Raw genomic sequence first — 12,233 nt, forward strand, 5'->3', positions numbered from 1 at the left:
TTAACAAGTTCAGATGCATATAACTTCATAAATTTAAATAATAAACTTTGCATGTGTGACATGCGTCTATATTCGCAAATATTTGTTAGCATAAAAGATTTACCCATTAATCATTGTTGCACTAAAGAGAATTTTGAGGTACCTACGTAGTTGTTGGTACCATACTCATAACGGATCGGTGAATGCAATATCCGCACTGACATAAACGTCGTCGAGTGGGAATGGCTGCACAGTTCGATCAGCAGGACGAATATCGACTAGTTATATCAGTCGGCGTGAATTCACTGGCATCAACTGCATAGGGTTGAAGGCAATGGATAGAGGATGATGGGTAATTGCTATGGACTTGCTCCGGCATGTTTCGGTATGTTGTACAGATATGAAATGGGAAGAAAGAAACTGATCATGCAAGCTAGTTTATTAGAGGGCGTGCGTCGGAGCATTGTCTTAGAAATCAGGGCCATGGGATATATTCCTGCCCTGAGATAAGGAAATGGATGATTATTATGACCCATGTTCCAATTGATATGGTTGATGTGGCAAAGGGTTTTCTTGGCAGCAGGCTACTAGATTAGGGATGAGTCCATGAAGTGAAGAAGTGGACCGTTAAATCGGCCATGAAGCCATATAGTGGAGTTTTAACAGTTTTCATCCCAATCAGCTATAAACACGAGAAAGGCATCAGAAAAAGGAGGAGAGGGTGTCTCCACCAAAAAAGACTTCTTTGTAAAACTGCTTTCTTAGGAATCTTTACATTCATGACGAAGTACTCTAATCAGCTTTCTTTCCCATTGTTTTCTTGATCAGTTACTTTAATGCATAATCCTTGGAAGTTTCTCAAGACTGACGAATAGCAATCATCTAGGAGTTAGGTTTCATCAGCGCACTCTCTATTTCTTTTCTTTTTCTTGGCATAAGTCAAGTGACACGCTCGCAAATTCCAAACCAATGGCTTGTTCAAGTTCATAGGTGGTCTGATCAAGCATTTCCATGCAATGCCTTGGCATATTTTGCTGTTGTGAACTCAACTCTTGGTTTCAAAATGAGCCACGTTTGCAACTTGGGTATTCAACACATGTTCCTTGGTTTCATTGATAGCAAATTGAAGAACATGATGGAAAGTTTCAGCTGCGCTTCATTTGTTTTCCATGATGTGATTCGATGTTTCATCTGTTGTTCATAGTCATGAAATCTTTTTTTTTTTTTGAGTTATGGCCATGAAAACTATACATGATATACATATTTATGTACACGAACATACACACATTCGTAAAAACTGCAAATTTAAGGCAGCTTTTTTGATCACTAGATTCAGGGAAGTACGTAGATTCGAAGGTGTTGAATGGTGATTTTTTGCATTTCTTGAAGACGAGGGAAACTTCAAAACTGAAGCAGCAAGAGCTGATTTGGCTAACTATTAAGATTAACTAAGTGAATGTGATAGAAATTTAAGACAAGACAACTAATATCAAGAATAGATGCTGTTGTCCTATCTCTATACACTTGAGAAGAGTTGGGAGAAATTAGGGGTAGGGATTGAGCTGGAGAAGAGATGGTTCTTCATTTTGCAATTGAGAATAGTTGACATATTGGGTCAAGAAATACGTGAGTTATCATGTTTATTCATTTATTATTGATCACGTGATGTGTAGCGTTTTTATATGCTACACACTAAAATGGCTCATTTTCAATTTAAGAACTAAAATTTAACGTCAATGATATATATGAACGATGATTAGTGCTGATTCTTTTCTTCATTTTCATTTCATTTTTATTTCTAACTCCAGGGAATTCTTATTTGTAAATTTATTTATTGCATCTATTTTAGTGATGCAACTAGATAAAAGAACCACAGAGAAAATACAAGTTGAAATCCATTGTTCTCTCTCAACAAAAAAAAAAAAAGAGTTGAAGTCCATTGTAGAATCGACTTTTACGAGAGTCCACCAATGCAGTTACATTCATCTTCTTTTTATGTACAAGAAAATGTTCACAAGCTTCCTTCAATGTTCAGTCCTATCGGTATTTGCTGACAGGGTCCGAGTCTCCATATTGGAAAGCCCACTTTGACCCATATGTAGTTTTTGCTTACATTCAGTACGTACGTATGAAATTGTGTCTTCCATCTGTTTTGAAGAAATTGGGTCTTCCATCTGTTTTGGGCTTCAATTTGTGGTATTCCAGAAAGCTAAAGATCATTTTGTCTATAGTCCTTAAAATGTTGAACATGGACTACAGGAGCATAACCCACACAAACTTGGGGCCCGTATGATGGAAAAGATTTCTTTCTTTTCCCTTTTTTCACCCCAAGTGAAAGATTCCTTTACTTCAACAACATTTATCCTTTTACATTATATATATATACTAGCATGGGTCTGGCCGTGCCAAGCACCGGCCTGCCCAGTAATATCAATAATTAAATTGTGGGCCAAAAAATTTTTGCTGTCTATTTAACTCTTTTGTTGTTTGTATCTGCTGTAATAATGAGGATAATTTGCTCAAACTTCATAATGTATTTGTCAGTTCAAAGGGTAAATCATATGCAAATCACAACCATAGATTACATTAACCAAGCCATTCATGTTTTAGCAGGACATGTACTTCAGTGCTAGCCACTACATAGTAACAGCTCTAAGTAAGATTCATTGCTTACGGAAGTGTTGCATTGCTAACTAAACTATTAATAGTTATATTGGGATCTATTATTTCTTGAGTGAAAAGAATAACGGATCGTAACATAATTCAAAAAAGATTGTCTAAGCAATGGAGGCAGTCATTCAGCTAGTTAACAAAAGACTTAACAAAAGTACAAAATTAGGCAATTTCAGACCTGCTTGGCTTTAACTTTCTTTGCTGGACTATCTTGGATATTGCTAGGTGGAGTGTTCTATTGAGCTGTTTCTTTAGTAGACTGCTGAGTAGTCTCTGTTGGATGTTTGCATGGTGTTTTTGCTGGTAAATTTTCATTCCGAGATGGACTTTCTAGAAAGCCATGGCTTCTTTTCACTCTTCTGCTTGTACATATACAAGCAAATTCTTGATTTCTTTCTTGTTCAAAGTACACCTGAATGATTATAGTCAGAATACAGATAGAGAAATCACCATGGGAGTGCATTAATATTTTATAGTCAAAAGTAAAAAGAAAATTAAATTTACCATTGCCTCAAAAAGAGTTCACCTGGCAGTAGAGGATTTATTAGAATATCAGACGACTATCTTGTAGCGAATGACAAAACTGCAGAAATCATGAAAATTTTTAGTAAGATAGAACTACAGAGATCATGAAAATTTTTAGTAAGAGAATATATGAAGCATTTAGAAGTCTATTAGTAAACAATTATAATGCATAGAGAAAGTTTTACTATTAAATGTAGTTACTTTGACGTGTATAACTATGATTAGGGGGGCAGTATTAATCATGTTTGCTATTTTGCTTCCTTCATCATGTTCAAATTCATTGTACAAAGTGATAAGCATGAGTTTTTTCCTATCAGGTATAGAAAAGAATTGTAAGTGTTATCCTTGATCTAAAAGATAGATATAACCTAATCCAAAAAGCTACCATCTCACTTATTCTTTCAGGCATAAAATCATACACATAATAGTACTTAAATTTAATGCAATAAGACAAACCTTGTTAAATCACTTTGAAACTTAAATCTCTACCTTGATGCAGACAAATCTAAAAATTAGAGAAAATTTAAATCATTGATGGTGATTTATAAGAACAATAGGGGCGCCTTTTTGACAAAAGGGAAAATGATTCCAAGTAAAAAAATATAACTACGAGTAGAAGGAGGGAAGAGAACAATTGTACCTATGTTTTCTCTACTCTCTTCAATATTGGCGAAACTGAGAAAATGGCATAAGAAGGCTTTGTTGTTTCCCTTTTTGTGTAAATGGTGGGTTTTGGAAGCTGTACCATACATGATTAAAAAATTCTTTTATAAAAGCAAACACCACTTCAGGAAAGAGAAGAATTTCACTATTAAATTCAAACATAGTACAAAAATGATTGAATTGGTACAACATTCATCCCTAAAGTGAGCAGATTTTTGGGAAAAAAGAAAATTTTACGTGCATATGGAAGATTTTTATGGCTGCAATCGAAGGAAGTACAATTAGTTGTTGACGTAATTGGTAGAAAAGTAAGGATTTTGCAGGCTGATAGTCAGCTATGTCAGCGAAAGAAAGATGAGAACCGAGAAAGCTTTCGGGTCTTGACTCTTGAACCTAAAGAATGACTAAAAATGTTTAAGACAAAAATTCATTAGGGTTAAGTGTTAGACTAACCTCTTGCAAATTTGGATGTTTCACTAATTTACCGGCCTAATATGACTTACACTAATTAGACTCACTCCATTATCTAGTTAATCAGAAAAGAGCCCATGTGATGAATGGAGCCCACAAACAGTATACAACTATTTGCATTTGATCACAAAATTATAAAGGAATAATTTCAAATGTACAAAAATGACCCTGAATAGTTAGCTAGTATTTTGATAGGTAGCTTTCATGGAAGGACCCAACTGACCTTTGCCACCAATAAAAATACAAACAAAAGAAAGAAAGGAAAATAATTAAGCTGTTATTACCAATTAGCCCCAAATAGTATGGAACTATTGATACTTACAATTTGGATGCCAAGTCTCAAATAGACATTTCTCACTCCTTAATGAACAAAATAAAGAAATGAAAATTGCTTCCTCCAATAATACCTTAACACTTGGCATTCAATGAGAACTTGAGTTGTTCTCTTATCTAGTAGGTAGATATGGATTAATCTTCTATACACTGACAGTATATACATTTTTACCATTAGATGCATGATACATAATTCGAATTTGAATTTGAGACTCAAACTTTGCATATGTGTCATATATCCAACTGTGATAATGTATATATTATCAGTGTATATAAGATTTACTATATATATATATCCTTTAATAAGAGCAGGAAAGAGGTTTTTTTTCTTTTTTTTTTTTTAAAAAACCTTCCCCCGTTCCCTAATCCCTCCATATCCCTAAATTTGATAGTCAAGTTTGAACTCTGATTTGTCAGGCGGAAGATTACGTGCCTAGCCAACATTTCTAATGGCTGTTAGTTAAGACCGAAAAAGAGGTTGACTTCTTTGTATTTGAAAATTTTTATGAAGTCATTTTTTATGTGGAATTATACTAACCTATGGTCTTGTCTCAATGTTCACAATCTGTGAATCCTCCTTTTTGTAGTTTAGGAATAAATTCTTGATTAATGTCGCTACTAGTTGAGCTGAATATTGAATACCATTCTTTTGAGATTTTATTTTTAATCCATTCCCCACTGGGGGCCCTTTAACACGTAAATGTTCTTTCCTCAATTGGTTATATTATCCGATCAAGATTCTAACATAAAACCAGATTGTGAATGTGTAAGAAATTATAACATGCATGAGGAATAAATACTAAAATTCTCACCCATATGGTAAATATAATCATAATCAAAATTTCAAGGTTTGTGGTCTTAATCAGGGAGGAAGATATAGAAGAAAAGGTTTTCTGTAATTCGTTTCCAAATACAGAAGAAAAAAAAAGAAATATTTTTTTGGGTGTGTGTGGAGATAATTAGCAGTCCCTTCAGTTGAGTGGTTACATTTCCTGGTATTAGATTCTGCAAGCTGTCTAGAGAATTAGATCTTGTCGTTTGCCAAATTAGTTCATCTGATACCAATCAAGAATCATCATGACTACATGTAATTGTCAAAGAAGTTTGCACGCAATTTGAAGAACTCAGTCGCAGGTGCACCAGGTATGTGGCTCACGCACGGAACAAAAATCTTTTCATGAATTTGATGGAACAAGAAAAAGTGACCTTACTTTAGTAACTTGTACCAAAAATTCTTGCAATCCAAGTATGGAGGAGAATCTAATATTCCTTTCCTTTAAATATACCTTAAAAAGAAAAAAAAATTCTTGACGTTCTCTTGACGCTCAATGAATGATGTGTATTCATTCATCTAATGACAAAATTAAAAATCAAATTCAAAAGTTTATGCTCGAGTTTTGTTAGTACGTGAGTTATGAGCTCTTGGTTTAGTTTACGTGCTTTTTTTTATTGGTAAGCGAGTTATAAGTTGTTAGTTTAATTTACGTTCCTTTTTAATTATTCTGTGCTTCAAGAGCTCAAAATAAGCACGCCAAAAATGAGGACGAATCAAACACTTTCTTGAAATAGAATTTACATGTTTACTGAGTTAGTAATGCCAAATCTACTGCTTATCTTGTGAGCTTAAGCCTTAGAAGTGAGTATATGTCGTGAGCTGAAACCCTAGAAGTAGAACACAAAATAAAAGAACCCATGTGTAATCTCAATTATTTTTTGATTAATTTTCTATACACTGACAGTGTATGCACTTTTACCATTAGATGCATGACACATAATTCGAATTTGAATTTAAAACTCAAATATTACAAATATGTCATATATCCAATTGTGATAGCGTGTACACCGTCAGTTAGTCAGCGTATATAAAGCTTTGCTCATTATTTTTGTACAAGAATGGAAGGTTGTACTTTCACCCATGAATCTGTAAGGGAAAAGAAGAAGAAATTTCTGACGACACAATATAGCCACCATTAGTGGCTATCCACATTGGAGAGTGCACTTGAGAGAAAACCCACAAATGGGAAGAAAGACTAATTGTTGCGTGACGTATCTCATCGATTTTTCAAACACATAAACAGAGAATATGAAAAGGAAAATGCACTAAGGGAATCAGTAGCCAACTAAATCATCCAAAGGTACCCACACCTTACCCCCCCACAACCCACCAAAATTATTGTATCTTTACACATATCATCAGCACCATTGCCTAATTAATTATGATTCTTAAACTTATCTTCTTGACTCTTTTTAGTTGTCTTTTTTGAGTGGACAAAGCCTACATTATATACTATTCTATTCTTTGCTGATTGGACTTCTCTCATCTAATTATACAGTTATAATCGCATTTCTTGTTTGCACGAGACGTCACTGTGAGATTAAACAAAGCCCACAACTATTTGTGTCTGCATGCCTTGGCCAGCCTGCCTCCTTACGTAAGCAATCATAATTCAAGAAGTGCTGAAATTAATTTGTTGGTTACCATCATTTTTTTTTAAGAAAAAAATTAGTAAGAATTTAAGCTTCAATACAGAGCCATTTGTTCGGGTATATTTTTCTAAAGCATGTTTTTGAAGAATTTTAAATATGTTTTTCAAACGCCTTTTTGACGTTATTCTCAATTGATTTTAAGATTTTGATTTTGGAAAAAGTTTTTTTTTTTTCGTGTTCTCGTGTGCTTTTCATATCTTGATTTTTTGTTCTCTGAGTCTAAAAAAGGCGAAAATCAGAAACATCTATTTTAGTAGTTTTTATTCTGATTTTCAAAAATCAACTTTTACTCGACCACAAACAATTGAAAGCAAGGCCTTTGTCTTATAAACACATGTAACATCAAATGTGTTACGAAAAATGCTTTTCCCTAAAAAATTAAAGTAATCGTGAATTATTAATTATATGCTAGCTAGGTCTATTATGTCAAGAATCTTTTTTCACGTAAATAATTTTTATGAAAACCAACATTTTCTTATATGGTTGATGGAGTCATTCAAATGAATTATCAACTATGATCAAATACAAAGTCAAAATATTAATTATGCGGGCTAAATCATCATTACTCAATCATAATCCCACTCAATTGGTAATTTAAAAGTTCTAACATCTTTCAGTTTTCAGCATAATAAAGCTGCAAGACACTTCTTGCGTCAGCATCACAGTTGCGTTACGAGAAGGAGGAAAGGAAAAAAAAAAAAAAAAAAAACAGGGGAATGATTGTCAGTTCAGAAGTTTCTATTCTTTATGCAATACTTGAGACTCCGAAGAGACATAGAAATGTGTCTTTACCCAAAAGCTGTACGCAAAGTCAAGTTGCAAAAAAATGTTCTTCACTTTTAGAGTCGTTAAAGAATTCACAAATGGACCGACCTGCACCAAGAAAACGTCGACCAAAAAGACAAGGAAAATGTCCACTTGGGATGTCAATCTTATGTACGTTGGACAATTTTTTTTCAAAGTGAGTAACGTAATCTCTGGGCACCAGTGAATCCAGTAGCCTGTCCATGGGGGACTTTTGGAACTCTTATGGAGCATAATTTATGCACCAACACACGTTAAGTTAAATTACAATAAATTTTGTCACTCATCAAACATAATATCCAGATCATGATTTTGGATCGGGCTCGTAGGAGTTCCAAACTGATTGTTCGGATCGATTCTCGAAATATCCTTTTCGAGATTACAATAGTATGACTAATTTGACTCGTATTTAACAGCACTCTAACACCTGACAAATTAGGGAGGCGACTAGAATCGCAGATAGCTATCAAGTAATCATGTCAAATTTTCGAGATCGTAATATGACTGATTTGACTCGTATTAACACTCTAACGCTTGACAAAACTAGAGAGGTGATTAAGGTTGTCACGAAATAATCATGTCAAATCCACTTTTTAAAGATACAATTAAATTGAATTCGCCGATCTATAGATAATAAATAACACCCTCTCTCATTCTCTACTACTTTTTCTCGAGCTGTCTTTACTAGATTAAGTATCAGAGGTGAGCCTAACTTGAGTATCGGAGGTGACACGAAACGAGGGACAAGCCCTGTCTCCGTTGCTTCTTGTGTGCATGCTAAATTCTCAGTCTCACCCCGCCGGATTTTGACTGCCCAACAATCGATCTTATTTCGTCTAAATTCAAGTTAAATACTATCAACTGGGCTTTGTCAAAAAGACCTTTTGTAATTGCCGTCGCAATTGTATAGAATTCCAATCTACCATGGGGCATATTATTATTGGCTAAAACGCGTGCATCACATAGAAACTCGGCTTCTAAAATCAACATAATTGTTCATATATAGTAATTAAGACTACATTCTACAATAATACTATTCGATATTTGAATTCAAGAATCAATGCTGACACTACACGTTTTTATTGAATGACCTTTATTTTATGTTGAGTTTGCGTTGGATGCCAAATAGGCACTAATTAGTAGATTTAATATACACCTAACCTTACCATTTAAATATATGCATTTACATTTATTGACCCTTTTCTGGATGTAGACACTTTTTTTAAATTTATTTCTCATTTCAAAAATTTGAGAAAAGGAAATGTAGGAGCTCATACAAACATTTCTCTTTCCATAACAACAATATGGGAAATTCATAAAAACCCACGTCACCATGCATATCTAAGTAATTTTTCTGATGCAAAAAGTGAATGAAAGCGACAAGCGCAAATCCTGTAGAGCCTAGGTAAGTATTGAAGGGAGTAATTTTTATATATACTGTCAGTCAGTGTATATACTATTACAGTTGGATGCATGACACATGAGTAAATTTTACACGTTATATTTCTATTTTACACTTTATATTTTACACTTTATGTTTCATAATTTTTTTTTATTTTTATTTATTACCTAACCATATCAAGCCCATTAACGGAACATGCTTGTCATCTTCCTCATTATGTGGCTATGTGTACCTTCTTTATGAATCAATTAACGTTATAACAAACCAAAAGATAGAAAATAGAAAAATGAAATATCCCTAATTCCCACCAAAAGTATTAAGTTGTTTTGTTTGTCTTATCCTAAACCATATATGGCAGCAATTTGCCTTCTCTATTATATCAATTTTACGTATAATGATAAGCGAAAAGGCGTCTAATTCCATACTTGGAAAACCCTTGAGAAAAGGTACAATGTGCCAACTTGACCTATAAGTTGAGATTATCCATTATGTCCCTAGAGAATCTAAAGGGTCACCTGGTTGTGTGGAAAAAGTATTAGTTTACCCATGGACAAAACTAATGACTAAACAGCTTTGATATTCGTTTACCCATAAAGCAAAAGCCAAACAATTAAAAAGAAACAAAAAAAAGAAAAGAAAAAAAGAAGAGGAAGAAGGCTGGATTGGAATTAGCTTAATTGATTAGTGTCCAAAATCTGCTTGCTTTATTTCATCAACATCAGAGAGGACCATGCATGGATAACGTAAAATGTACAAAGATTCTTAAAACTAATGGGACAATCAACTTTTGAGGGCGGGGTCGTACATTTTTTAGACTCTACTTGAGAAAGATTAGTGGAAAAGTGGCACCATCGTATTTTCCTCCGAAATCCAGCACTTTGATATGTTTTTTGAGTGCATCAATTAATTAAGAAGAGGAAAAAACAAGATATTCTCTACAAACCTCTGATTTCCTCCAACAACATAAAGCGTATTCCATAAAAAGCCATATTCTACCACACATATAATAAATATACACAAGCAATTGGAATCCAACTTTAAAGGATCAAGTCAAGACTCAAGAATAGAGTTAATATTAGTAAAATAGCTTTTGGAACTGTTGAAACAAAATTTCATTTCCCTTTTGGCTAAGAAAAGAATGTTCGGAGGAGATAATCAATACTAGCATACCTACACGTCATCACATATATACTTCCATGCAAATTCGAGAAAATATTTAACTAGGTAACTGGAAACACGTACACCAAATAAATAACGGACACACATATAGATAAAGATAAATTGTGTTTAAGGAAAACGTAATTTTTTTTTTTTTTTTTGCGTAAAACCACAGACATACATTGCATGGATTTTTTTACCTGCTTTAAACTTTTTGGGGCAATTTTTATATAAAAGCTGGCAACCTTGATTTCAAAATCCTGTGCACAAAATAACAACTTGTTGACGACTCATTTTCATGCACAAAATTTGCTGTACTCTTTTAATGCGTAAATAGTGTGCAAGAATCTAAAAAGTGGGAAGAGACCCCATTTTCAAATTCTTTCTTTACATATATTCTTTTGATACTGGACTAAGTTGGTGATTATGTTAGTTGCATATCTTTATGTATGATAAGTTAAATTCTCCTGACGTCTTCTCATATGAGATGCTCAGCATTTTCCTACTAGAAAGAAGTGCTTTCTTTTCAAGGTAACTACAAAAACTTGCCACTGATTTTGACAAGGAGAAATATATATTTTTTCACCCCAAACATTACGAACAAATGTACAATTTTCTCTTTGTCAAAATCAGTCTATTTCCTCACAAGGTCACGTGACCTTTGTAGGTTGTTTTCTTCTTTAACTAAAACATTGCAGTGTGAGAAATCAGAAATGCTGGAGGCCAATCATAGTTTCGCTTATTTAGTAAGTTTTATCTAGTGAAAGTCTTCATGTTTCTGATTAAAAAGGGTTTCCAGTGTTACCTTTTTTGAAATATAAAGTTTTAAATTTAAAAAAGTGTATAAATGTAAGTTAGACTGTATCTATAAAATGTCAATTATAAATGAAAAATTGTGTATAGTATTCAATCCTCAAGGTCCAAGGGTACTGATTAGATATCTTTGATTTTCAGAGAGGTTTGATCTATTTATTAAAATTGAGATCATAAAAGTAAATGTTCTAGGTTTAAGTCTCGTGATCTATTTCTTACCAAAAAAAAAAAACTCACTAAATGTGAATTTTTTATTCCATTTTTTGTGGACTTGTTTATTTATTTATTTTTATCAAAAATCACTTTCTATACTATTTCTCTGACTAAATTATCATCGAATTAAATAAGTGCATTCTACACCTGGTGGTATTTTGAGAAGCCACGTATTAATGAAAAATAATGAGAGACGAAGGTCGAATCCTTAACTTCCATTTCAGAAAAATATGTAAAAGTCTTTGTGACAACAGCTCCTTGCGGACTTATTTGTTTATTATTGAACTTTAGTGTTGATTGTGCTTCTCCTTAAATTACTTGCTACCAGTATAATAATGATTAGCTTTCCTCGGTAAGGTAATCCTAATCGTAAGGTCTTATCCAAAGCGTGTTTAGCTCACACAAAAAAAAAACAAAAAAAAATTCGGACAAGTTTTTTACTAGGCATAATTTCAGAAACCTCTCCTGAGGTTTATGACAATTTCACTAGCCTCCCTTAAGGTTTATAAATTTCACTTACCTCCCTTAGTAGAATTGTGAGCTCAATTATTTACATTACATGGGGGAAAATTACTCATATACCCTAAGACATTATGTCTTATAGAAACTAATATCTAACAATTGAATAATTAGAGCACTAATTAATTATTAATAACTAATTAACAAAAATAACTATTGAGAATTTCTTTATTGACGAACAGTGACTTGCAAT

General features: G+C 33.3%; 1 long non-coding RNA gene across 1 annotated transcript; it reads right to left on the reverse strand.

Annotated features, from left to right (window-relative positions):
- Positions 1-2,575: 2,575 nt before the first annotated feature.
- LOC140010964 (uncharacterized) lies at positions 2,576-4,061 on the reverse strand. The gene is made up of 3 exons (XR_011818162.1): positions 3,818-4,061; positions 3,179-3,235; positions 2,576-3,064 (listed from the first exon to the last, which is right to left on the reverse strand). It is a non-coding gene; the product is annotated as an uncharacterized lncRNA (long non-coding RNA).
- Positions 4,062-12,233: the final 8,172 nt, after the last annotated feature.

This window comes from Coffea arabica, chromosome 7e (assembly GCF_036785885.1).
Source record: "Coffea arabica cultivar ET-39 chromosome 7e, Coffea Arabica ET-39 HiFi, whole genome shotgun sequence".
Lineage (NCBI taxonomy): Eukaryota > Viridiplantae > Streptophyta > Magnoliopsida > Gentianales > Rubiaceae > Coffea > Coffea arabica.